General features: G+C 49.8%; 1 long non-coding RNA gene across 1 annotated transcript; it reads left to right on the top strand.

The window, feature by feature from the left end:
* Position 1: 1 nt before the first annotated feature.
* LOC121140307 lies at positions 2-2,494 on the top strand. The gene is made up of 3 exons (XR_005877083.1): positions 2-144; positions 1,599-1,662; positions 2,407-2,494. It is a non-coding gene; the product is annotated as an uncharacterized LOC121140307 (long non-coding RNA).
* The last annotated feature ends 5,806 nt before the right edge of the window (positions 2,495-8,300 follow it).

The following is an 8,300-nucleotide window of genomic DNA, read 5'->3' as shown; positions in this document are numbered from 1 at the left end:
ATCACTTCCTGGGCGGATACCTACTAAGTGGCACAGTGACAGGCAAACAAAACAAGGCGCCAGAGACCCTCAGCGCGAACGGCTATGAGAAGCCAGAGAGAGGGCTGGGGCTGCCTGACGGGCGTCCGGGAGCGGCGGGTCCAGGTGAGTGGGTCGGGTGGGGAAAGAGACGCGCGCTGTCACCTCGCTGAACCCACTCACGTGTTCGCGACCTCCGCCCGCGCCTTTCACCCAAGTTTCCGCCGCGCTCCCCAGGCCACACTTGTCGCTCTGGTCCTCGCAGATCCGCGCCCCTCCGCGCACGCGTCCCCTTCCCAGTGGTTCCACCCGGACGTTCTCTACACAGCTCTCCCCACTTGCTCCCCCAAATCTTAGCCGTGGGCTACCAGCGCCAGCCTCTTTCCTTGGACCCCTCCCTCTTCCTGATGTTTGGACAGCTCCCTGCCATGGGAGCACAGGCTTTTGGTACCCCGGGTCTTTGGGCTGGGGTTCCCTGGAAGACCGGTTATTGATGTGAAACTCCCGTTGGTTCTGCCCCTGGGTTGTGCAGGCAGGAGTGGCTGATCTAGGAAGGTGTGGGTGAGCTGCAGGTCAGCAAAGATGCCCCCAGGCGGAAGGAACGCAGCTTCCGAAGCTAGGGGACAATGTAACTGGAAGCTAAATTGTGGACGAGGGGATGGAAGACCTAAGAGTTTTATAAGGCCTTCCTTCCGCCTTGGAAAGGTGGTGGTGATACCGTTAGCCCCAGCTGACTGTGTTCTGCTCTCTGGAGCACACGGACGGCGGACAGCACTGGAGGAGGGGGAGGAGACCCACTTCCTGTGCCAGGGAAGGAGAATAAGAGTCTGTTATTGGATCCGGACTTTGACAATGACGGGGGCATACTGTCACCAAAGGTTAGACTCTCCTATAGCGGTCCAGGGGCAGCAAGGACTGGTGGATAGTATTGTGGAAGAGATTCTGTTCTGGGTGATGGCGACTTGACGCCCTGCCCTCCCAGTCCTGTAGTTTGTTTGGGTTGAGGGGTGTTGATCCCCTGGACCTTCTTGCCTCCAGGGTCTGTAGGACACAGAGTAAGAGAACAAGAACCATTTGTGGTGGCCCTCCTCCCCAGTGCTGAGAAACACCTGCCAGAAAGTTTGTAGAGAGTGGGGGCCTCTGGGGATGGCCCCGTGAGTCCGGAGTGTGGCGGGTAGCGGGTCTGGCTGCTTGAAGGAGCATCAAGGGAAGAGCCAAAAGTACTTCCAGGTTTTCATGTGGGGACACGGCTGCCTTGGACTGGGACTTATGCTAGGAAATGTGTCCCTGGCCTCCTCAGCACTGCAGTCCCAGAGGAGACAGGACATAGATGCTGAGGACTGATTATTGTTATGACAGAAAGCCTATGGTAGTCCACAAGAGGAAGTACCCATGGATGCATGGACAGGGTTGCCCAGGGTACACCTCCAGGAAGAGGAACAGTAGAGGAGCTCGTGAGTCTGGAGACTCAGCTCTGGCCCCTCTACCTCGAGCAAGTGACCGCACAGCGTCAGCAGGTGTCCTGGCTGAGGAGGCGGTGCAGAGGTGGCTGCACAGCTTCTGTGTCTTTCTGGCCCCAGGTGCTTTGCTGCTGGACACCCATGTCAACTGCCTTCCACGTACAAATTGGACCCCCCAGTTATGGTATGTTCTAAGATCCCTATTAGACCCATCCGGGACTCAGAATATGTCATCCCATTTATGGCCAGATCCTGCCAGTACTTCGGCCTTCCCTGTGCAGGGCCACACTCCTGACTTGGCTGCTTCTGCTCTCCTTCCCAAGTGGCATTGACACTACACTTCAGACTGCCGCCTCATCTCTGAGCAAAGTGAGAATGGAGTGCTCCGTGTGCAGCCCGTGACGCCTGAGCGCTTGCTCGGTGTCGAAGTCCGCGTTTGGCCCGGCCCACCACCGTTACTGCTCTCTTGTCACTGCCCACCTCCAGGGCTAGCGTTCTCTGGTGGCACTTCTGCCTCATGCCGGGATCTCTCCCACCACTATTCCTGCCCCAGTGACACTCACTCATGGGGCACTCACTTGTGGGGCACTTACTCCTCCAGAAGCTCCCAGGGTCTAAGGTTGGCTCTTGGATCCCCAGCAGGGTCTGACTTCAAGACTGCAAAAGTTGCCCTCTAGTTTTGCAGCATCCATGAAGTTGAGGGAGATGTCAGGACTCTGGGCAGATGGTCAGGGTCAGCCTTATCAGGACAGCCAACATGCAGCTAGCATGCGCAGTCTCAGCCTTGCTCAGCGGCTTTCCCCAAGAGAAGCAAAGGCCAGGCCATGTCTTCACTGTCCTGTGGTCCTTACTGCAGGGACAGCTGAGTGGAATCTGCTGCTCTTTCAGTCCAGGGCATTTACTTGAAACTGTTTTGTTCCCCTCTCAGGTCTCCTCAGTGCCTGTTGCTGAAAGGGCTGCTGCTGACACACCGGTAAACAGTCTCCGCCTTGTTGGCCAGAAGTTCTGTTAGAATGGTATCTCTGTTTCGTTGTTTTTCTTTTCAGTTTTTTGAGACAGGGTCTTGCTGTGAAGCCCAGGCAGGCCTGGATCTAGCGTCCCACTCAGACCTCTGCGTGCTGGGATTGCAGGCAAGTGCCACCACAGTGTCTTGCGCAGAGCTTTCGATACACTGACTTGATGTGCTGCGTGTGGGCACTGGCAAGGCGGATGCATGCCTCACATCACGTGATCATGTGCATGTGTGCAGGCCGGGGCCCTTGGCTGCATTTGAAGACCCCAGTCAGGAAGTTCACAATTTAAGATTTGAGTCTCTGCGGTTGTGGTGGCACACGCCTTTAATCCCAGCATTTAGGAGGCTGAGGCAGGCGGATCTCTGCTGTGTACATTATGAAGACTTGTAGCTGTGACTAGCTTAATAAAGAAGCTCACTGACCAATAACTGAACAGGATAAAGTTAGGGAGGAGAGCCAAACCGAGAGTGCTGGGAAGGAGAAGGGTGGAGTCTGGGAGATGCCAACCAGGCAGCAAGGAAGAAGGACATGTAGAAAGCGAGGTAACAAACTGAGTCACGTGGCAAAGCGTAGATAAGAAATGTGGGTTAGCTTAAATGTAAGAGTTAGGTGGTAGCAGCCTGAGCTATTGGCTGAGCATTTGTAATTAATATTAAGCCTCTGTATCAGTTATACTTCCACCTACAGATCTCTGTGAGTTTAAGGCCAGCTTGGTCTACAGCATGAGTTCTAGGACAGTCAGTGCCACACAGTGATACCCTGCCTTGAAAAACAAAAACAAAACCAAACAAATAAGAATAAAATGAGTAAATGAATAAAGTCTCTATTCACACCTGGGCTAGAATCACAGCTACCTCATGCTCATCTGCCAGTGCTGCGCTTCTCTGAACTTCAGGGTACGCATCTTTTTTCTCCCAAAAAGAATTTTTTGATTGTCATGTTTATTTATTGAGAGGGTTCACCACATAGCCCCTGCTGACCTTGGACTCACAGAGTCCACCCGCTTCAGTCTCCCAAGTGTCAAGCCAGCGTTCCTCATCTTTTTAGAGGCTCAGTTTAGTACCTAACTCCCTTTAGGATGTTTTGGGAATACATTGGTGTAGGGAAGGCACTTAAAGAGTGCTTGCCCCAGGCTCCAAATCCAAAACTGGCTTGTTTAGAGACTGTCATGTAATCTGCAAAATAAACCCACGACATTGATCTCATGACCCAAATCTTGGCAATGACCTTTGTCCCCTGTTGACAAAGGAGTACAAAGGCTCAGAGTCAGCAGCAAAGGTGAGGCTGTGGACTTGAACATGTGCACTGTAGTCCTGGAACTACGTCCTTTGTTCTTTCCTGAGCCTTCCCTGCCTCTACCTCTGAAGTTCTCCCCAACAGCAGGCAGGGGACTCCAGCCCTGACCTTCGAATAAAATTGTTTTTTTTTTTTTTTTGGTTTTTCGAGACAGGGTTTCTCTGTAGCTTTGGAGGCTGTTCTGGAGCTCACTTTGTAGACCAGGCTGGCCTCGAACTCACAGAGATCCGCCTGCCTCTGCCTCCCAAGTGCTGGGATTAAAGGCGTGCGCCACCAACGCCCGGCTCGAATAAAATTGTTATCTTGGGGCTTTTCCTGTTTTCTTTCTTTCTTTCTTTCTTTCTTTCTTTCTTTCTTTCTTTCTTTCTTTCTTTCTTCTCTCTCTTTTTTTTCTTTTTTTGGTTTTGCTTTTTTGGTTTTTTTGTTTTTTGGGGGTTTATTTTTGTTTTTCAAGACAGGGTTTCTCTGTGTAGCTTTGGAGGCTGTCCTGGCACTCGCTCTGTAGACTAGGCTGGCCTCAAACTCACAGAGATCTGCCTGCCTCTGCCTCCCAAGTGCTGGGATTAAAGGCATGTGCCACCAACGCCCGCCTTTTATTCGTTTTTTTGAGACAGGGTATCTCTGTATAGCCCTGGATGTCACAGAACTCACTCTGTAGATGAGGCTAGCCTCGAACTCACAGAGACATGTGCCACCACCACTTATTGGCTTTTTTTCATTAATACACAAGGAGATGCATGTTAGTTACTGGTTTCATACTATTTGGATTCCTGATATCAAAAGTAAAGACTTCTCTGACCTACTCTTCCCACATAGAATGGGGGAGTAACCCTCTGTCCTCCAGGCACAATTGGGGTGACCATCTTGAAATCAGAGCAGTTGTAAGCACAAGTGTGAGTGGTGTGATCAGACCTTCACCCAATAGTCCAGTCACTCACTCTCCTCTACCGCATGGAGTCTTGCCATAGATGTACGGGGACTTTTATTTCCTGCCCGCCAGCTTCCAAATAACCAACACAGAGACTTAATATTAGTTATAAAGGCTTGGCCAATAGCTCAGACTTACTACCAATGAGCTCTTACAACTTAAATTAGCCTGTTTTTATTAATCTACATTCTGCTGCATGGCATTACCTCTCTTTCATCTTGCACCTCCTGCTTCCTTTCTGTGTCTTGCTGGTGACTCCTCTAACTCTGCCCTTCTTCCCAGTGTCCTTAGTGTGGTGCTCCCACCTACACTTACCTTTCCAGCCATTGGCCAGTCAGCTTCTTTATTAACCCAATCACAGCAGCATATATTCATACGGTGTAAAGGAATATCCCACATGTAACTATATGTGATCTCTAAGATGTGCTGTATTACAGGATGTGTAGGTTAACTGAAGGGGACACTCAGCTTTCACAGCAACCACCTGTGCTACAAGAGATCACATGAGCCTGTAAGTAGTCCAATAAACTCAGTGATTCACCATGCTGGACTTGAGTGGAACTTTCTTTGGTCTGTTGTTGCCATTTTCTATCTGGCCTGAGTAGAAACTTTCTCTAAGTGGGACGGAGAGTATATCAGGCTTTCTTAGACCACCAGCCCCCAAATCATGACACTGAGACTTATTACTAGTCATGGATGCTCAGCCTTATCTTGTTCTTGTCCCACCAGCTCTTATAACTTAATTAACCTATTTCTCTTCATCTCTGTTTTGCCTCAGGGCTTTTTTGTTTCTTCGTTCTATATGTCCTATGTTCCTGCTCCTTTTATGTCTGGCTGGCTAGCAGCTAGCTGCCCCCCCCATCTCTCTCTCTTTCTCCCTTTTTCTTTTTTCTCCCTCAAGCCTAGAATCCTCCTCTACTTATTCTCCTTGCCTGTCAGCTCCACCCATCCCTCTGTTGCCTAGCTATTGGCCATTCAGTTTTTTATTAGACCAATCAGAGCCTTAGGTGAAAAAAATGCAGCACATCTTTTATTTATTTATTTATTTATTTATTTATTTATTTATTTATTTGGTTGGTTTTTCGAGACAGGGTTTCTCTTTGGCTTTAGAGGCTGTCCTGGAACTAGCTCTTGTAGACCAGGCTGGTCTTGAACTCACAGAGATCCGCCTGCCTCTGCCTCCCAAGTGAATGCAGCACATCTTTACATGGTTAAACAACATAAACAAATACAACACAACACACTGCTTTTTCCAGACAGGGTTTCTCTGTGGCTTTGGAGCCTGTCCTGGAACTAGCTCTTGTAGACCAGGCTGGTCTCGAACTCACAGAGATCCACCTGCCTCTGCCTCCCAAGTGCTGGGATTAAAGGTGTGCACACCACTGCCCGACACAAACGTAACACACCTTTACATAGTTAAAGTAATATTCCACAGCAGGCAAGATTGCTCCGTGGTAAAGATCTTGCACTGCTCTTGTGGTACCTGAGTTCAGTTCCCAGTACCCATGTCATATGGCCTGTAACTTCAGCTCCAGGGCATCTGACATCCTCTTTTGGTCTCTACAGGACCTGTGTACATATCAGTCATGCAGGCTACTGCACACACATACATTCACAAATAAATCTTAAAAAGTCTCCCAAGCCAGACATGAATCCCAGCACTCAGGAGACAGAGACAGGTGGATCCTTGAGTTCAAGGCCAGCCTGGTCTACAGAGTGAGCTCCAGGACAACCTAGGCTACACAGAGAAACCCTGTTTCCAAAAACAAAACAAAATAAAAAATGTCTCCCGGGTTGGGCATTGATAGTGCATGCCTTTAATCCCAGCACTTGGGAGGCAGAGGCAGACGGGTCTCTGTGAGTTCAAGGCCAGCCTGGTCTACAGAGTGAGTTCCAGGACAGCCTCCAAAGCAATACAGAGAAACCCTGTTTCGAAAAACAAAACAAAAAAAGTCTCCCAAACAAAGTCACAGGCTACCTTCCACATCTACTCCCTCTCTTTGCCTGTGTGCCTGCCTCACAAAAGTCAGGTGTCCTCGGAGCTGCCAACTGCAGAGCAGCCCTTTCCCGGGCCAGGGGCAAACATAAGGCAGAACATGCCAGCCTCAGCCCCTACCCTAGCCCAGCCTCGGCGGTGTGGGGGAAGTGGGAAATGCCTGGCTTGTGGCACAGTCATGCTCTTGTTTATGAGAATAAGGTCAGCAGCGGCAGCCCGCCTGTGGGAATTTCCTGTTGATCTCGAGCTATTCCTGGGAAGAGGAAGCCTGAGCCTGCCCTGCTGGGTACCGGCGAAGAGGAAGCAGCCGAAGCTTGCTTGCATGTGAGGACAGTACACAGTGCCACCGCATGTTGTCCTGCGGTGGTGCAGCCTGGTGATTGCTGCAGGGAGGAAAGCAGTTGGCTGACCTCAGGGTCATTTTATGTGCCTGAATATGATCCTTCCTGGATCTTCAATAACACATTGCCTGACTTAGTATACTCTTGGCAGTGCCTGGAGGAAGGCTTGGTCCCCATTTTTGTTTTGCTTTCTTTTGATTTTTTGAGACTTTGTTTCTCTGTGTGGCCTTGGCTGTCCTGGAACTTGCTTTGTACATCAAGAGTGTTCTCGAATTCATAGAGATCTGCCAGCCTCTGCCTCCCGAGTGCTGGGATTAAAGATGTGTGCCACCACTATCAAGCTTTAAAATTTTGTTTTTATTCAGAGAAACCCTGTCTCGAAAAAACAAAAAAAAATTTTATTAGATATGCATTGGGGTTTTGCCTGCAGTAAGTCTGTGTGAGAGTGTCAGATCTCCTGGAACAGGAGTTACAGACAGGTGTGAGCTTACATGTGGGTGCTGGAAATTGAACCCTGGTCCTCTGGAAGAAGAGTCAGTGCTCTTAACCACTGAGCCATCTCTGCAACTCTTGGAGGCTGTCCTGGAACTCGCTCTGTAGACCAGGCTGGCCTCGAACTCACAGAGATCCGCCTGCCTCTGCCTCCCGAGTGCTGGGATTAAAGGCGTGTGCCACCAACGCCCGCTGGTCCCCATTCTTTTAGAATGCTTCTGCTTTTAGTTTTGAAGCTAAACATGCAAGAAGGGGCAGTGTCGTTATGTTTGTCCCCTCCCCACCCCCAACACCCCCAACATGGGTGCACGCCTGATCTTGCAGTGTAGGTGACTCCATAGGCTCTACAAAGTCATGGCAGTCAATAGTAGAATCCAGAGAAAGGCTCCCTCCCTCGTCTCTGCAGGTAGGTAGGGCTGCTCATAGCAAGGTCCAGAGGCTGCCTCTGACTAGTAGAGATGGGCAGAAGTTTCTCTCTGAGCCTCAAAGAGTGTGTGTGTGTGTGTGTGTGTGTGTGTGTGTGTGTGTGTGAACTAAGTACACTGAGTATTGATTAGCCTTAAAAAGGAAAAAAAAAAGGCTAACTTCTGAAGTAAACTACAGATATGAACCTTGAAGGCTATAGAAACAGTTTGGCCACAAAAAGACACACCATTCCAACATTGAAAGGAGCCTGGGATTGTAAAAATTGCTGGAGAAAAAAATGGGAAATGGTGAGTGCTGGGAGCTGGGGACACAGAGTCTCCTTTGACCAGA

Source organism: Mesocricetus auratus, unplaced genomic scaffold (genome assembly GCF_017639785.1).
Source record: "Mesocricetus auratus isolate SY011 unplaced genomic scaffold, BCM_Maur_2.0 Super-Scaffold_100004, whole genome shotgun sequence".
Classification (NCBI taxonomy): domain Eukaryota; kingdom Metazoa; phylum Chordata; class Mammalia; order Rodentia; family Cricetidae; genus Mesocricetus; species Mesocricetus auratus.
This window is presented reverse-complemented; position numbering and strand designations above follow the sequence as displayed.